General features: G+C 38.9%; 1 protein-coding gene across 16 annotated transcripts in view; it reads left to right on the top strand.

Moving 5' to 3' along the window:
- Positions 1-18368, top strand: part of MEIS2 (Meis homeobox 2) — a 202021-nt gene that overhangs the window by 16791 nt on the left and 166862 nt on the right. The gene's annotated exons all lie outside the window — the stretch shown is intronic.

Genomic DNA, 18368 nt, shown 5'->3' with positions numbered 1-18368 from the left:
GGCCACAATATTTAAGCATTAGAGAGTCTTCCAAGTGGAGGACAGTTTAACAGCCTGAGCTGTAGTCATATATGGCATTTAAAAGAAGGTGGTTGATCTAGGGTGAGTGCCTTGACTTCTCCAAGTTTCTGGCCACAGATTTTGGATTACTAGTATTCTAGAAGAGTATAGGAAGAAACTTGTCTTCTAGGATGCCATTCACTGTGAATAGGTCCAAATTAGAATCTGGGTTATTTGTGACTGATACAGAAATGAAAACTATCGGATGGTAAATTGTGGAAGAACTTGTCAGTTGGATCTGTTTAGGCTTATCTGCTGTCTTTATTAGAGCAGTTAGATTGTACATAAGAAAACCAAACTGGAAGGCATTTTGGAGATGGCTTGTATATGAATCCTGTGGATGTGCAGTGCAATGGCTTAATTGTGGTTCCGTGTCACGGTGATGGACTTCTCAGGGTGGTTAAATCTGGGAAGCTTTGAATGAGTCCACCTTCCCTACCACCCCTAACTGCTATAACACAAAGGGTGAAATGTATCTATTAATAAAAACAAAACACCCTAACCATTGGACAAAAGAGGGGGGTAAAAGAGAAGCAGACTTAATGGTCTAATGAGGCTATCTTCCAAAGACTTGTTGTGTGTGAGGCTCGCTTTGACCTTTCACTTTGCTCAGGAGCCCAGCGCTTCATTTTTCACATTCTTGCAATTACGTTAACGCTTCAAGCATTTCTGACTCCAAGTCAGCTAGCAACACCAGGCATAACTCAACACTGTGAGTTTTTCTCCTCTCTGTAGATTCATTAACAGGTCACGAAGGTCCCAACTGAAATTTAAAACTGCCTGGTTCTGTTGGGTTGGTTGAGTTATGGCAAGGGAGATAGCAGGAAAGGACCCGAGAGAAGGGGAGGGGGAGTGAGAAGACCCTGGGGTTTGGAGCTGGGAATTGTTGCGACAACAGGCAAGGCATGGAGTTTTATCATTTCGGTTAGTTTTGTTTTGTTGTTGGTGGTGGTCAGAAAAAGAGAAAAATTCTGAGATGGATACACTCGGTCAAAGCAAGGCCACAAACCTCTATGTTGTGGGTAGCTGCACCCACTTATCCCATGTTGAAGGATTTGATCCCTGTAGGATTTGGTCCTTTTATCATATCTCCGTGGGATTAAAGAATGGACATGGCAGCTTATGTGTACGAGCACTAGGAAGTCAGTCATTTTACTGTATTAAAGTGTGAGGGACAAAAACAAGTTATGATTCCTATAAAATAAGGAATAAGTTTCGGTGTGGAGAATTTCCTACCTGGCTTACCACATCAGTGTTCCCCAAGCACATGTTGGAGGGTATTCTGTTTGTTACAGCAGACTAAATTTTGAAGGCCGGGCTTGATGCATTTTGTCATACTCAGGCCTATGTTAGTCTTTTAAACGTGTATTTAAGGTATTTTGAAATTTGGCCCACTGAATTGTCCAGAGTAGCTTTCTGTGGGAAAGATTAATTATCTGCTTCAGGGCAAAGTCAACAGAGATATTGACTGAAATCACATATGCTTATCCTAGGTTAAATCTTAGGGTTGCTGTATAATGGGAAACCTAGGAGGGAAATTTATGTTCCTAGTATTAAATATATTATAATGTTTCACTGGAAACCAAGTTCGTAGTTTAGAAAAGAGTTTTCTTGCGTATTCAGAATTTATTAGCACAACAGGCATATGGAAAACTGTAAAACGACTCAGTTTCAAAACAAATTATGATAAACAGAAAAAATAGGGATGAATTGTACTAAATACAATGTTTTCATACACATTTTAAATTAAACTTTAATAGCCATATGCTATAAAACAATACATGCATTTATGTTGCTTTATATTTTTTGTGAATATCTTTACTAAAATGATTCATACACATCTTTACTTTGGAATCTAAAAATACTTCATTTTATGACTTGATAGTGAAAGAGCTACAGTTACACAGGTGAAAGGTCATCTTTTCGTCTGTAGTGTTTGTACAACAAACCAAATAGAGGGGGAAAAAATCAAATTTTAGAAATATTTTAAGAAACAAACTTGGTAAAATGTAAAACCTGACTTTACTATATCTTTCAAACAGCACATGCCTAGCAGTAAACTATATAAATATGAACCAGATTTTCATTCACTCTGATTTCTTTTGCTAAAAGCAGCCAAAGGGAGGGAGTTTGTCTTGTTAGTCACATTAGAATGAAGAAAGAAATCTGGTTTTTCAGGGATAGAATTAGGGTACAGACTGGGGACTCTGGGGCAGTAACTGGCCCTCTTTGTGTCTGGCTTCCCATCAGTAAAATGGGGCTTGATAATAAGGCTTGGGGTCCCTATTCTGTACCTGCTGAGTCAAAAGCTGCTTTGTATTTCATTGTGTATTTTGCCAGAGTAAAGACTAGGAAGCAGCCTCCTTGTTCATAGAGCACTTTGAGAGCCTTAGATGAAAGGCACAATATATGTACAAAGTATTATTATTATTGATGGGTTTGTGTAACTCCCATTAACGCTGATGGGAGTTACGCATGTGAATTGGCAAGAGAATAGACCCCTCAGTGTTTAGAGCACATGAAATTTACATTTTTTCCAGTGCTGTAATTGAGATGTTGACAAATTGGAGAATATTGATGAGCCTTTGTTTTAAGTATTTTGTGCCAAGTTTGTTTTATTTTTCCTGGTTTGAACAATGGTATGGGTTCAGCAGCAATGAATAAAAAGGGTAGAGTAAAGATAACTTTGTATTTCAATATTTTGATGTGCCAATATGAAATAAATTGTCTTAGGCAAATGGAATATGCTGTTTTAATCATTAGCTATGCATGAAAGAAAAATTGATGTTGACATCTTTGCTGTAAAATCGTTGTAATGGGGCCTTCCTTACAATTCATTTTTGTAAAATTCATTTTGTACATTTTGCAGCAATTGAACAATCCCTGCACTGTGAATAGGCAGGATTCCCAGAAATACCGAGACAGTTGGCCCAGTAACTGCTGAGCTCACACTGCACACCACACACACGTTAACCATACTGTTGCCAGACCCAGTTTAACCTAAATACATTAGCATACTAGCATCTATATGTCTCTACTCTTTCAGGACACAAGGCTGCACAAGCCAGCATAATTCCCCTCAACTCTGCCACCTACCAAACCCTTCCATTGATGTCCCCAACTATGATCCAGGCAATAAGACTATTATTTTATAGCTAGATATTTATTTATGTATTATACAGTTCTTTACCAGTCATGGTGTTGAAATCTAAAAATACCCCTTTATATTGAATGTGTTTATAGGTCAGCAAGCATCTAAAATAGTATTATACTTTTGAGTTTATAATGCATACTATCGGTATGAAATAGATTTCTCCCCCACCAGAATATTCCAATTATACATTTAAAGGAGGGAGAAAAACTTCCACCCTACCTACGGTGGATCCTGAATATGTTCTACTGGGATTTCTTATTCAGTCTAGGAAAACTCTGTCAATGGAATGTTTTCATAGTGGCGGCAATTTCTTTAAAATAACCCTAAATACAATATGACAGATGCCATCTGGCATAATCTTTTGCTAGTTGCTTTTAACTTTTATTTTTCCTAGAGCTAAGTTCATCCAAAACTGGTCATTCACTGTTATGATAATTAAATGCCATTTCTTTTCCTTCCTGTCTTCCTAATTGTATTAAAAAAAATTCTCGGAGAATGTAATTGATAATTGTACATTCCCACAGAAGAAGCTGTTGTATATAGAATATTTATGTTGCATTTTTTTCCTTGCCGCTCCACCCCCCCCATAAAGTCAAAAGAATATCATCCTTTAGCTATCAGCAAACATCCAAATAATTTCTATTGATTTTCTCGGGACTTTTTAGAATAGTAACCATTAGAAATAAAATTAAGCTCTTCTAATAAATAAATGCTCTAGGAGCATGTAATAGTGCCCATAAATGCTTAAAAGCTTTCTATAATTGCTGTTAATTTTGAGTAATTTCTTCCTATATGTATCAACTTACTTGAAAAACTCAGAGTTGGGATTTCTAGATTTTTTTTTTAACTTAGTCATGTAAAGGGATGTCTCCTGATGCCAGTTAGAGTTTAATTTAGAGTAGTAATTAAACTTGAATACTGCCTCATAAACAAAAGATAAACAATAAACCAGCCACGTTCCCTGCTGTTTCATAGCTTTCTTTCCCAGATGTTTTAGCCTGATAATTTTTACACAGTGAACTACCTAACACGGAGTTTTGTGGACAGAGGTCGAAAATGAGTTTTTCTTTCTTTCTTCTTCTTTTTTTTATTTTTGGTAATCCTTTTTCCCTCCAAAAAGCAAAATGCAGAGGATTTTCCACTATTTAGATTTTAAACAATTCTGGTAAAATAGATACTTAATGCAGATGTGCTGTAAAGATAACTCTTCTAGTTCTTCTACTTGGATATTTTTTTTTCTTCAGAACTTGTCATGAACGTCTTTTACACGTAGTGATGTAAAGGGGAACATATTTTTATTTAAGTAAAATCTTGGTAATAAGTCAGAGAACGCAGAGCTCGACAATGGAAAATATTTCTTCTCACCCTTTCCCCCTTGCTCGCCTCCCCCATGGCCAGCGTTACTCCTCCGTGGGCCACAAGGGTTTCTCTGTCCAGTTCTGGACCCTTCCACTGTCAGCCATGATCTTTCTAATTGTCAGGTACTAGTCTGCCGTTCAATGCAGAAGCCATGTTATTTTCACTGGGTGGGGTAATTACTGAAAGCTGAGAATAGCTGCACTAAAGACACAGGGATACTTTCATGATCCCATTAGCATAAGAGTGGGTAAATTATTCATGCCAAGTGAGGATTCTATGGGGAAAAGTATAGTTAATGCACATAGTTTTTAAATGTATCCCTTTCTGCTCTGAGACTAAATTCTTGTTGGAATCAGTTCTCAGACATTTACGGGAAAGCTCTGGTGGCGTGTTAGATGCAGTTCATCTCTCTCTGTTTGCAGCGCTCTCAATAGAGACCATCTGGCAAAGATCCAGAAGGTGATTAAACAAAATGATCAGCTCTTGTTGCTGTGTTACATGTCCAATACTACGGATTAAAAAACATGACCCACGACAGTCACGCTAACGTCATGCCGCTCCCCCCTCCCCCTCCCCTCTCCGTATAAGAATTCAGATGGTCCACAAATGTGTGTGCCATCTTTGTGTCCTTATGGCCCATAATCATGAACAGGTTGTGCAAATGGCTCTTTCTGCAGCACTGTCTGTTCCAGCAGCAAAGAAGAATTTCATATTAATTGGGTCAGTCTAATATTCATATTGACATGGGGAAAATTACTAAAATTTATTCTTATAGCAGACAATGAATATGTGTGCTTTCTGCCATGAGGGAAGTGAAATCTGACAACTGGCTTGCGCAACTGATTAATTTTTCTTGAAACTGGAGAAAATCAAAGCAGGAAGAACTGTCATTCTCTGAAAACAGTGCACAACCCTTTGTAACTAAACAAAATGGATTGGGTGGGGGGTTTTCGGGGAGCTTGTGGAAATGAACTCTGGTTTGAACGCCATAATCAGGGATGAATTTACAGTGCCATTCAGAGGAGTCCTCCCTCCCCATAAACAAGCTGATAATCACAGGGAAGCTGACTTCCAATTAGCTTTTCCTTCCCTCACACGGATCAGGGTGTTTATATGTCCTCTTTAGGCCGTGGTATGTCACTACTGAGTTGGTACATCTCATGTCACATTCAAAAGTTTGGAAATAAAATGTTTTATTACGAGGAAATTCTGTTAATAAGCAAGGTAATATTCAACCAATCATTTCACGATTGAGTTAAGGTAAAAATGCCAAGATTTGTGACTAAGGGACAGATGTATCTTATCTTTGGGGGTTTGCACCAAATGCCAAGTAGAAATATAAATTGAACAAACCAGACATTGTGAGGAAGTGATTGAAGAAATATTGAGATGAAATCTTGGAATGAACTGTATATGTATATTTATAACAATGCTGTGAATTGCTTACATGCCACATTTGCATAAGCCTGAACTCTGATCTTTATTAAGGGGCAGTTTAATGTCTGTTAGTTAAGGCATTTAAAAAACAGTATTATTATGAGGTTATTCAGAGATTATGCCTGACCATTTCATATTGTGGAAATAGTCCTGTGACTAATACTGTCGGCCGAATTGGAGTGCAAATATCAAGAAAAGATAAAGAATAAGGCAGAAAGGAAAAAAAAAATCTTAAAAGCCACCTTTAAATCATCATTGGCCCTTGTCAGCTCCCCTTTCTCAGGGAGGGTAAAACAGTAGGTTAGAAATGCAGCTAGGCATAGTACTCAGGGAGGGGAAGTGAGGTTCCCCTTGAGTCAGTTCAGTGTGGCAGATGAAAGGGACTTGTATAGCCTTGGGGGTCTTAAGGCTATTATAGGGCAACTCATGCTCTGTTATCATGCTGATTTTTCAATTGATTTTTGGCTGAACAGTACTTGTTGAAGCCCTCCAGAGCATCAAACACAGCCGTATGGTGCTATACATTGTAATACACGTGTTCTATTTTTCCCCTCATTGTCTTTACTTTGCTTCAGAAGAATAGTCTGTAATGATGCCATGTTATTTTTCGCCCTTCCTCTTTCTTTCTTATATTTCTACCCTCGGAGAGTTTCTTGAAATTCATCTTGTTTTGGGAGGGGGGTGAAGGAGGGGGAGGTGTGATTAGTGGGAGAATTCATCCTCCTATGTGGACATTTGTTTTTATTTTGGCCTTTAGAAATATTTTGATGTCACAGCAGACAGTAATAGAAACCATTTTCATCTACCAAATTTATCCCTCAGTAGTTTTGAACTATTCACGCCCTTTCTAATGAGCAGCAAGAAAACAACTATGAGACGTCACTAAAATCTAGTTCCTCATTAAAATGAAAGGAAGCCATTTTAGCATCCCTTCTATATCCAGCAGTAAGGTCCCTCAGCTGGCCAAAAAGCCAGGTCTTGAAAAGGGAAATAATGGAGGGGAAACATAGAGAAAGTGTGTCCCTTCCTAGGGAATTCTTACCGATGAAAATCCAATTCTAGTGTCAGCTTCTCCATGAAGCCTTCCTGATTTGCCCAGGTATGGGCCAATGCCCCCTTCTCTGTACCCCACAGCACTTTCTAATTCCATCGTAACATCTTTCAGTTTATGTTATAATTATTTGGTTCCTGGTTTTCTCTGCTTTTCCATTGTAGGGATTATCATTTATTCAGCTGTCTAGCAATAGTAGGCCCACTTTTGAATCAATAAACAAATCCACAGATTTTTTTTTCTTTTTTTTAAGGTGGACACATTAATCAAATCCTTGTTTTTATTGACTCTGTGATGTGTACATAAATGAGCTATTTTGATATATTTGATATATTTGAATATATTGATACATTTGATCAAACCCTATTGCTTCCTTAAGTGATAATAAAAATTGTTTTCTTTTACTGAAATTTTGTTGTATACAACACTGCCTTAGGTAAGTCAATGGACCCTCAACTCAAACTTAGAAATCTTTTGGTCACAGGTACATTCTTAAATTATGGATTCTTATTCTAGGTAGTATTTTAATATAATACCTAAAATAGGATTTGTCTTATGTGTTCTTAATGTTGTCTTAAATTACGCACATATAGTCAGAATTTGGAGATGGCATTTCCTTTCATTATATTATTTATCTTTACAAAAGTAAGTGTATAGATAGGTCTTTTAATGTAATGGCAAACCTAATAAGGGAAATTGCTTAATGTGGTGAATAGTTTCCCATGATTAACTCAGGGTCCATTTTGCTTGTACTCCTTGTTTAGGATGAGATTGACCTTGGGGGAAGTCATTGGTCTTCACACACAGGTAAAGGGTCTGGAAGTAATTCTTGAGTTTTAGGCCCCACATGCTTTTGTTGATTTTCTACATATGTCGCCCAGTTTTTTCGTAGTTTGCTTTTGAGCAAGTATAACTATTTTGGAGGATGCAAGGAAAACCTGGTAGTGAGCGCTTTTTCATCTGCTTGAGGTTCTGTCTAGAATATTGGCCTGTGGGTTAAGAGGCCTGTGCTCTAAGGTCAGGGTTATACTGAAAAGCGCAGAGTTCAGAGGCAGAGAGACATGGGCTCAAGTCCCGGTTTTACTCAATATCTGCTAGATTCAGTTTCTCCATCTGCAAAGTGGGGGAAAAACTACTTCGCCTCAAGATTATATTGAGAGTCCATGTGTTAAGCATATAACATTGGCTGGAAACAGTGATTGTGAGTTCCTTTACCCCCGCGGTCCCTATCTTATGCCAACACTCATTAGTTCTGTGGCCTTGGATGAGTCCCTTACTGTTTTTGGACTTTTGCTTATCTGTAAAATAGGACTGAATGAGATGATCTTTGATTTTATTTTCCTATTGAAGTGTGGTTGGCATACAATGTTACATTAGTTTCAGGCATAGGATGCAGTGAATGGACAATTCTATACATTATGCAATACTCACTTCAAGCCCCAGGAATCTAATGTTTACATTCATGTATCTTCTTATTTGTGCATTTTATCTTTAAACAGAGAGAGAGAGGCTGCAAAGTTTTGTTTGTTTGTTTGTAATTGGGCTGTAATGTGAGTATTTTTATTTCCTTGATTTTACAGGCTAGTCGTAATATGTAGTGAGATAATATTTTTTGTTTCTTGCTTTTTTTTTTTTTTTTTTTAACCAGGAGAGCTTTTTTTCTTCTCAGTTCATCGAGAAAATAACTAGGCTTTAGAATTTATTTTCTGAGGATGGGAGAATGTTACAGTTTGGCAGTAGGACACCTAAGGTGTGGTATATTAATATCAGATGACTGTTCAGTTAGCTAACAATGAGGTGTATTTTGTAAACACAGAGCAACTTCTCCATTATCTAATCAATTAGAAGCACTCATTTGGAATTTCTCTACTTCACAAGTTGAATAATACATGATAATCAGTACAATGGCTGATACCAGACCCTCTCCTGAAATGTATTCCAAATCATTCCAAAAAGTCTAAATAATTTTCAGAAGAATTTTAAAGTTAAGTGTATTTTGCTGGGTTCTAATGATTTTTAGACTGATAATTTATACAAGATGTAGCTGACTACCTCTAGTCAGAATATTTGCTGAAGCAAAACACTGATTCCCTAACCCTTGATACCAGTTAGAGATGTTACTGTTGCCTCAGAACCGAACATTCATTTTTTCTTAGGATTGAAGATTTACAAAAGTAGACTAGGAGTGTAAAATTTCATATTTTTTCTTCCAACTCACATTTGTAATAAATGCCATCCGCTAAAATAAAACCTCCAAAATTTCTATGTACTAAATGTGAATGATGAAGAAAAGTTGATAAGTCAGAGATTATTGAAAGCCTATCGCATCTACCTGGCTGCTGTCCTTTTATGACAGTGTTGGGCACTGGGTCTACTGTGTAGGTACACACACCTATCTGGAGGCAAGAAGCTCTTCCTCTCGCAAGACCTCTTCTAAATGTATGCCGCTTAAACTCACTGTACAAAGCTCTTCGTTGAGCAAGACACTCTGGGAATAAAAATATGAAAATTATAAGGATCCTTGCCTTCAATAATTGACCATCTCCCAGGAGGCAGGAGGCACCCTGTCAAGTATAAAAATAACTCTTATGCAAGGCAGATAGTCAGTTTGGGGGCATGGATGGAGGTAGTCTTGTTGGCCTGGAGGAGTGTGTGGTGGAGAGAGAATGTCAGCTCTGGAAGCAGGTAGCTCTGAACGCTCATCTCTGCCCTGTAGCTTCGAAGCAGCGATCTTCCTCCATGTTGGTTTCTTCACTTGTAAAATGGGAATAATAACCAACTCACAAGGTGGTTGTGAGGACTCAATGACACATTGGCCTTTTAAAAGTCGAGGTTGGTGGGGCACCTGGGCGGCGCAGTTAGTTAAGCGTCTGCCTTCTCCTCGGGTCATGATCCCAGGGTCCTGAGATCGAGTCCCCTGTCAGGCTCCCTGCTCAGCGGGGGCGGGGGGGGGGTAGGGCTGCTTCTCCCTCTCCCTCTGCTGCTCCCCCCATTTGTGCTCTTTCTCTGTGTCAAATAAATGGGTAAAATCTTTAAAAAGAAAAAAAGTCAAGGTTGGTAACTAATGGTGGCACCCCCAGGAATATTCTCTTCCTTCAACATTTATTGACCCTACAATTCGTGCCAAGCACTGTCCTAGCTCCTGGAGATACAAAGCAAGTAAGATGCGGCCCCTCTTCTCTTTATGCTCATTAGTAACTCAGAAACGTAAACAGATAAATGTACCTGCTACTAATAGTGCGTGTTACATACAAGTTGTAAGGCGTTCCAGAAGAGCGAGTAATTAATTCTGTTGGAAGTACCTGTGGAAGGCTTCACAGAAGTGGGGAGGTTTTGAAAGGTTCTGATGGCCTTCAGCAGGTGTTTCAAGTGAGCAAGATAGGGAGGTTACGGGAAACAGATGGGGCAGCCAATGCGGAGTCCCGGAAGTGTGAAGCAACAGGGTGCGTTCAGAGCCTCGGCCAGACCGGCATTGCTTTTTGCCTGAGAGGATGCATGGGGATAAAAGGTGGCTGGAGAGGCCAGTAGGGGCGGTAAGTGAAGATCCTTGTTTACCACGCTAAGAAGCTTATACTTAATCTGGTGGAGCACTGTTTACCAAACTTTTCCCGGTGATGAGTAGCTCCTAAGGGGCATGTAGATACACATTCCCAGGCAGACCTCCATCCGTACAGAATTTAGGATTTCCACCGGAGGTCCTGGGAATCTGAATATTTAATCCGCACGCCGGGGTAACCTTGCTCAGGGAACTGGGGAACTCATTAAAGTAACTTACGCAAAAAAGGAATGGCTGGAGAGATTGACGTTTCTGAAAAAGCTCTTTTAGAATGATGAAAGAGACTACGTTTGAAGGAAACAGGACTAAATATAGAATCAGGGTTCCTAGTCCAGAAGACAGATGAGGGCTGAGTTAAGGCAGTGGCTGTAGGAGACGGAGGGGAGAGGACAGATGGAGAGATGACAGGTAGGATAGGCAGAAAGAAAGGGACAGAGTCCAAAATAATGGGCCGGCCTCTTCTGGGCTGGCGGTGCTGTCTAGTCTTCTTTTTCCCTGCCGTGAGTTTCAAAGTATGGACATCTAGCAGCCAGTGGAGAAGAGGAGGAAAGTAATTCCATTTGCACACATAAAGTTGTTAAAGTAGAAATTTGTGATGCATGTCGGGTGAATAATGATTCTTTGGGGGTCACAGGTGTTTATAGGCAGTATAGTATCGTGATTAAAGATGTGGCCCCTGGTATTGCCTGCCTGCCTCTAAATCCTCAGATCTGCCACCCGTCACGGGGGAGTCTCTAATCCTCTGCTTTGTGTCTGTGAAATGGGAATAATAAATAATCGCTAACAGATTTTAGGGGCTACAGATGAAATGATAATGATTTATGTAGAATGACAGTAATTTTATGCTTGGTTCATAGTTAATAAAACATTATACCTATTTTTTATTTAGAAGTTGCTTTTAAAGTAGCTTCTTTTTTCCTCCTGGAATAAATAATTAAATAATTAAATAGAAGCTGAGCACAGACCCTGTGCTTTTGCCATCATGGTGAAGACCCTAAAAATGAAATCCTGCCTTCATATCTAGGAAGTAGAAGTGGTGGATATGAAGCTGGAAGAGCAGCTGCTTGCCCTACGCCCTCTACCAGCCCCAGACTCATCTAGCTGGGAGTCATTTCTTTCTTATGAAGTCCCATTGCACAGTTTTTGTGTCTCTCTTCTGACAATCAGGTTTTCTCTGTGCACTAGTCATTGGTTGCACGACTTATTGATTATCCTGTTTGGAAGATTGTTGAGGACAGTTTCCATGTCTTAGACATGTTCCCCTTCAGTTCATTTCCCCCCACCCCATTGGGCTATGATAACATAGGAGGCCTTCAATAATTGTTATTATTATTATTTTTCGAAAGGAGGATTGGGTCCATATTGTGAAGGACATTGAATAGTCGGCTGGGGGGTTTGTGCTTGATCTGGTATGTAATAGGGACCTAGTGAAGGTTTTTGAATGGGAGTAGTGACATAATCGCCTTCCTTTTGAATGCCAATGACGAATTCTCCACTATGTCTTCCACAGTCAAAATAGCAGACCCATATACTTGCCTGTAATACTGTCTATTTGAAAAAATAGATATTCTTTGAATGAAGAATCAAATTTAATTTAATTTTATTTTGCTTTTTTAAAAAATTTTATTTTATTATGTTATGTTAATCACCATACATTACATCATTAGTTTTTGATGTAGTGTTCCATGATTCATTGCTTGCATATAACACCCAGTGCTCCATTCAGTACGTGCCCTCCTTAATACCCATCACCGGGCTAACCCATCCCCCCACCCTCCTCCCCTCTAAAACACTCAGTTTGTTTCTCAGAGTCCATAGTCTCTCATGGTTTATCTCCCACTCCGATTTCCCCCCCTTCATTTTTACCTTCCTACTATCTCCTTCTTTTTTTTTATTAACATATAATGTACTATTTGTTTCAGGGGTATGGGTCTCTGATTCATCAGTCTTACACAATTCACAGCGCTCACCATAGCACATACCCTCCCCAGTGTCCATCACCCAGCCACCCCATCCCTCCCAGCAATTCTCAGTTTATTTCCTGAGATTAAGAATTCCTCCTCTCAGTGAGATTATATCATACTTTTCTTTCTCTGATTGACTTATTTCGAAGAAGCAAATTTTAAATAGCTTTAAAGAAAAACTGACATTCTCTCTAAAGTAATTTAAGCACTTAAATTATTGTGATTCACAAGGTTTTATGTATGTAACATCATTCTGGAAATGTATGCAGAAACATATTTTTGTAAATTTTTATAGCATTATAATTATTAACAACAGGATTGAGTAACTATATCTTCTTTGATATTTGGAAAAACAATTCCAGGGATGTTTAAATAGCTATTACTTCAAAAAAAAAAAAAAAAAGGACTTTGCGGTTAGATAGATTGAAAGCTAAAGTAGAGTGGGGTTTCCTCTAGTATGGGAATTTTCAGATCCTCTAGTTTGCTAATGTGCCTTTTAAGTCCATGCAGGGGTAGAACACAGATCTTCTCAGACTCACCCACTGAAACCCTTTTGTGCATCATCTCTGGAGACCAATCTCACTTGGAACACACTCTGGAAAACAGTCTTCAACTGCTTCTTTCATTGAAGTACTTTCGGATAGGGTTTAATATCCTAGGGAGTCTTCCTATATCTTGTATTTAAGAGGTAGGTCAACATGGGCTCAGGATCAATTTTCAGTTGTATAAAAGGCAGTTTCCTCTGAGGTCAGCAGTATTGTGGGGTTCAGCTATACCTGCGCAGAATGTTCTGTCAACCCATCCATCTTCGTAGTTACACTTCATTGTATTAATCAAACAAAGTGCCAGTAAATATCTTTTGAGTGTTTGAGTCAATGCAAGCACTTCTGGTTACACCCTCAACAATTTATAAATGGAGATCCCAACAGAATCCTGTTATGAATTATCTTAATACTTAGTTTGATAATTAGCATATGACGTACTTTCCTTCCTCAAAAGTAAACTTTTTTTTTTTTTAAGTGGCCACTGAGTTGGGGGCTGGATGGTAAATCCGTGGAGGGGGGAGGAGAGAGGGAGAGAAAACCATCTTTCCTCACTTGGGAGTGGATGACTTGGGCCCTGCTTGCTTCAGATGGTGAGCTATGGACGGAATATACTGTCCATTGGGAAATTTCTGGGACTCAGAGCTGCAAAACCCAACCTGCCTGCATCTCACTGTTCTGGGATTTCTAGTTTAGCAGACTGTTAGAACTGGTTGCTACTAGGCAGGTGTTGCATCTACTGGCAATAGATTTTTCCCTAACTCTTCCTTATTGTTAGAGGATGCTGGCAGACGTTCATGTTCGGGGACATTCAGGAGATCCAGAATTCTGATCTTTTTTGATCATCAAATGAGGGGAAAGCCTTTTGCATTCATACATTCTACCCCTGAGAATTGTGACAAGATTACCCACATGAGTATGTCACCCCCTTCGGGGGGCTGTAGGAGAGAGAATTAGGTTAGGCACACGTTGGCTCTCCACCTTTGAAATGATCAAGAAGAAGCTAGTAGGACAACTAAGCCTATCCCCCATTGCAGTATGGTGAGAAAAAGCCTGACTTGTCTTGTTTGTAAAGGAGTTTTTCTACAAGATTTTGAACTTTTTATAGCAATTGACTCAGAAAATTGCAACATCTCTAAAGGATGTCCTCTTTATTACTTCTTTAATTTTATGAGTGGCAGGCAGAGAGAGAAGCAGGCTCCTTGCTGAGGAGCCTGATGCAGGACTCGAACGCAGGACCCTGGGATCATGATCTGAGCCGAAAGCAGACGTTTAACCAACTGAGCCACCCAGGCATCCTGCATGTCTTCTTTATTTTACGAATAGAAACATGAACATACTTGGAGAGCCAATGATCTTTAATATCATTAGGCAACTTATAAACCTGAGAGTCGAAATAGGGGTTTACTCTTCTTTATCTATCCAGATTTTGATGCTTCTACACATATGAGCTATACATCCTAGCATAATTATCAGCCACTTAATGGAGTTTTCTCTATGTTTCTTATTCTAAATGGAATTCTAGTTGCTTCTTTTCTGCCAGTATACAGCAGGAGCTGCTTTCAGCTGGCAAAAAAGGAAAAACAACAACAACAACAAAACAGACCCTGGCTGAAATCAAATGGCACTGAAAAGTAATGTGTCAGACTTTTTAAAAATTAAAGAAAAAAATTGATATTCTCACACATTGCTGTATTGCTCCATATGCTGGCCATTTAAGAGAAATATCAGGGAAGCTCCCCGTTGAATGTTGTCAGGGACCCCTTGAAACCTGCTGGTTTGTAGGTGAGTAGCGAGAGCCCTGAGTTCATGGACATCTTCTTGCCCCATACAGCATCACTCTAGAGACAGTAATCTCTGAGTCTGTGATGTTTTAACTTTTCATCTGCATGGATATACTTTTTTATTTTTTTTAAATAATTTATTTATTTGAGAGAAAGAGAGAGAAAGCATGACCATGAGGCAGGGAGGCAGACTCCCCGCTGAGCAGGGAGCCCGACACAACAACGCTGGACTCCATCCCAGGACTCTGGGATCATGACCTAAGCCGAAGGCAGATGCTTAAGTGACTGAACCACCCAGGAGCCCGGATGTACTTCTTAAAAAATTTTTAAAAACTTTTTACTTGGTTAAACTTTCTGGCCTCTTTTTTTGTCATGTCATCTGATCACATTTGCTGAGTTTTTATAGTACCCTTGACAGCAGGAGGTAAGGAAAACAAAAGTTGAGAAATCACTCTTGATTATGGAGGGGCACTTACCTACTGCTTGCTCGATAGATGAGCTCTTGCTATCACCTTCATACTAGCTGTGTCCGTAGTTGGTGATAGATAGACACTGGTTGAATGAATCGTTGTTTCAGTTTGACAACTGGCTAATAACTAATAATATGTAGCAACTTAGTAGATGTTGTTAGCATTGACTTAAGGTTTAATTCCTCAGTAGGAATATTAGCACCAAAATGGTTGAATTTGTCAGAGCTTCAGTCACCAAATCTGGGATACATTCATTAGAATTGAGTAGTGGTTCAAGAAACCAGGTACAAGGTTATGCCTGGAGATCCTGCCAGCCAGAAATGAGAACTCAAAATGAGAGTTCAAAAGTTTGTAACATTTATAAAATGAGGATTGTCACACCTCCTATAAAATGATGTGAGACTTAGAATTAGATAATGTATTTGAAGTTCTAGGTGGTAGGCCAGATGGGAATAACAATAATAATAATAATAATGATAATAAATAATGATAATAATTAGAAGAAGAAGGAAGAGGAACATATGATCATTGACTCTTTATTAGTTTTGGTTCCATAACTTGAATGGTAAGCCTGCATCACTTTCTGTGAATTTTAGTTCAGGATACAGTACAAATGATTTCTAAAATATGAGAATAGTAGCTTCGGATACTTTGCTTCTCTATTCTCCTCTGGTTCTTGTTCTCTCACACAGACATACAGAGACAGGGTTTGCAGGCAAAGGAGCTCAGGAAAGGATAAAAATAGGAGAAGCATGAGGCCAGAATTCTCAGTTTCTTGTCTACCAAGCCTTCCTGCTAAGTCAAATGCTGTCCCACTCTCCTTTTCTGGCACTTTCAAATTTTTATTGTCTACCTAAAGGCCAGAATGGGGTGAGTTCAGCCTCCCAGAATCTGCATGTAGCTCTTCCAGTTAGCTCTTCGGAAGCACAGAATGGTGTGACTTGGTGAGGCCCCGAGGTTACAGGCTCAGAATCCAGAGGGGGAGAGCCTGGACTAGATTCTAGCCCTAACTTACCTGTAACCCAGATCCTTACCTCAGAAGGGAGTCTGGTGGAACGCGCAAAGTGATAATGTACGCCTGGCATGTAATAGCCGTCCATTTTGATGTTGGTTGATAATATTATCACCTCTTTAAGCTCTCATGGACTCACCTCACATCTCTGTGTGGTGAGGATGTTAGGGGACTCCTCGGCCTTTTCTAAGTGCTAGCGTGCTCTGTCTATGAATTTTTAAATAATGTCATTCAAAATCCAAATTACATCTGCGGAGTGGTACCTTACATTTAGTGCTACATTTCTGTTTGTCGACGTTCTTACCTAAACTTCCATTTGATTCCCCCAGATTTTCTCAGGTTTATTTCTGTTTCCTGAGTGAGGGAGCTTGTCCTGGGAGAGGTTCAGTTACTTGCTGTCACCATAGCTAAAGGAAGCAAAAGAACTAAGACAGGCCACTTAATTTTTTTTTTCATGTTCTTTACCTGCAAAGTATGTTTCGCATAAAAAGGCACTTGGTTCATAAATGGTGTAAAATTTAATGAAGGCAACTGACTGTTCTGAGAAAGTCATTAAACCCCCCATGTCATCTCTCTAATCAAAAGGCTACCACCCTTCTATTATTTCTTTATTACAACATTTTATTTTTATTTCCTCAACTTAAACTGGAACCTGAGCTCTCATATACCACTTGTTAGAGATTTTAAGTCAGTGATTTATGCTTTGAAAAAGTAATTTCCCTCGTTTTCTTTTTTTTCCCCATGTATGCTGCTCAGATCCCTAGGGTCACTCTTTAAATAGAAAAGGGAGAAGTCAGAAATTAAATTGGCACATTCTAAAGGCTTTGTCCTCTTCTCCTTATACTTATAAATGGCAAAGAATACAAGAGGTACTGAACCATAAAACAATGAGACTCCTTTTTCTTCTAAAACCTGCTAAAACTCTTTATTTCATAATCACCAACTTCATATCTAAGTAAATAATGCTTGTTTGCATTTTACTATTTACTCTTTGCATCAAACATTCATTGGCTTTGGGGCTAATAAGCTTTCTGCCACCCAAAGAAAATCTACCAATTCCATTAGTAACATATTTAACTGGATCAAAAAATTGGAGAGTTAGTGAATATTTCATATTGTGGGTTTTTAAAAGATACTTTTGTGTGCATAAAAAAGCTTTCTCGAAGCTGTTCATTTCAATTTCCTTTTTAATTTGCTCACCAACACCACTTAATTACCCCTGCCACCTACTAGAAGTGCTTACTAGATGGGCTTAAAAAAATTGAGTCAGAGAGTTTGGGTCTTAGCTCTAAGTGGGCTTAGCATCTTGTTTTTATCTGGCTTGAAAATATCGAAGCAGTAAAATAAAACCACCCTCTTTAATTGAAAGGTACTTCTGCAATATTCAAACCATAGTGTCAGTCCCATATACTGTTCACATTCTTCAGAGCTCCTGAATTACTTGCAGGTATCCTCAGTATTCTGAGAAAGTTATTTTCTGCCCGCTACAGAATAAAACAGAACCAATGAGGGCTTCCTCTTCTCCTTGGCAATATTTTTTCTCTAAAGGATGTCTTGACACTCTCTTTAGTTCTTGACTTCCAGGGATATTCCTGGCAAATCTCCATAGATGTATTTCAGTGCCTATAGTAGTGTCAAAAGCATGAAGCCACCTGCCCAGGTGCTATGACCTCATATGTATTGTCTGCAGTGCACTGAATAAAGTGTCTCAACTGCAGCCTGCTGAGGGGCTTCCAGAACTTATGTTACACATCTTGAAAAGGGTAGGTTTTGAAGTGGGACCGTGTAAGTAGTTCTAATGTATAGTTGACCCAATCTTGAAAACTCCTGGGCAATATTGTGTCATGAGTGATCACAGGAATGAGAATAGTAAAAGCATAATTTCAAAATCATGCAGCATCCTATGAATATATCTTGTGTTCATCGTAGCTCTTTATGCTTTTGTAAAGATCTAAAAAATACATTGTAAATATCTGGTT

Source organism: Eumetopias jubatus, unplaced genomic scaffold (assembly GCF_037043125.1).
Source record: "Eumetopias jubatus isolate StellerSeaLion01/CBP00866 unplaced genomic scaffold, mEumJub1_p1.0 scaffold_7, whole genome shotgun sequence".
Taxonomy (NCBI): domain Eukaryota; kingdom Metazoa; phylum Chordata; class Mammalia; order Carnivora; family Otariidae; genus Eumetopias; species Eumetopias jubatus.
This window is presented reverse-complemented; position numbering and strand designations above follow the sequence as displayed.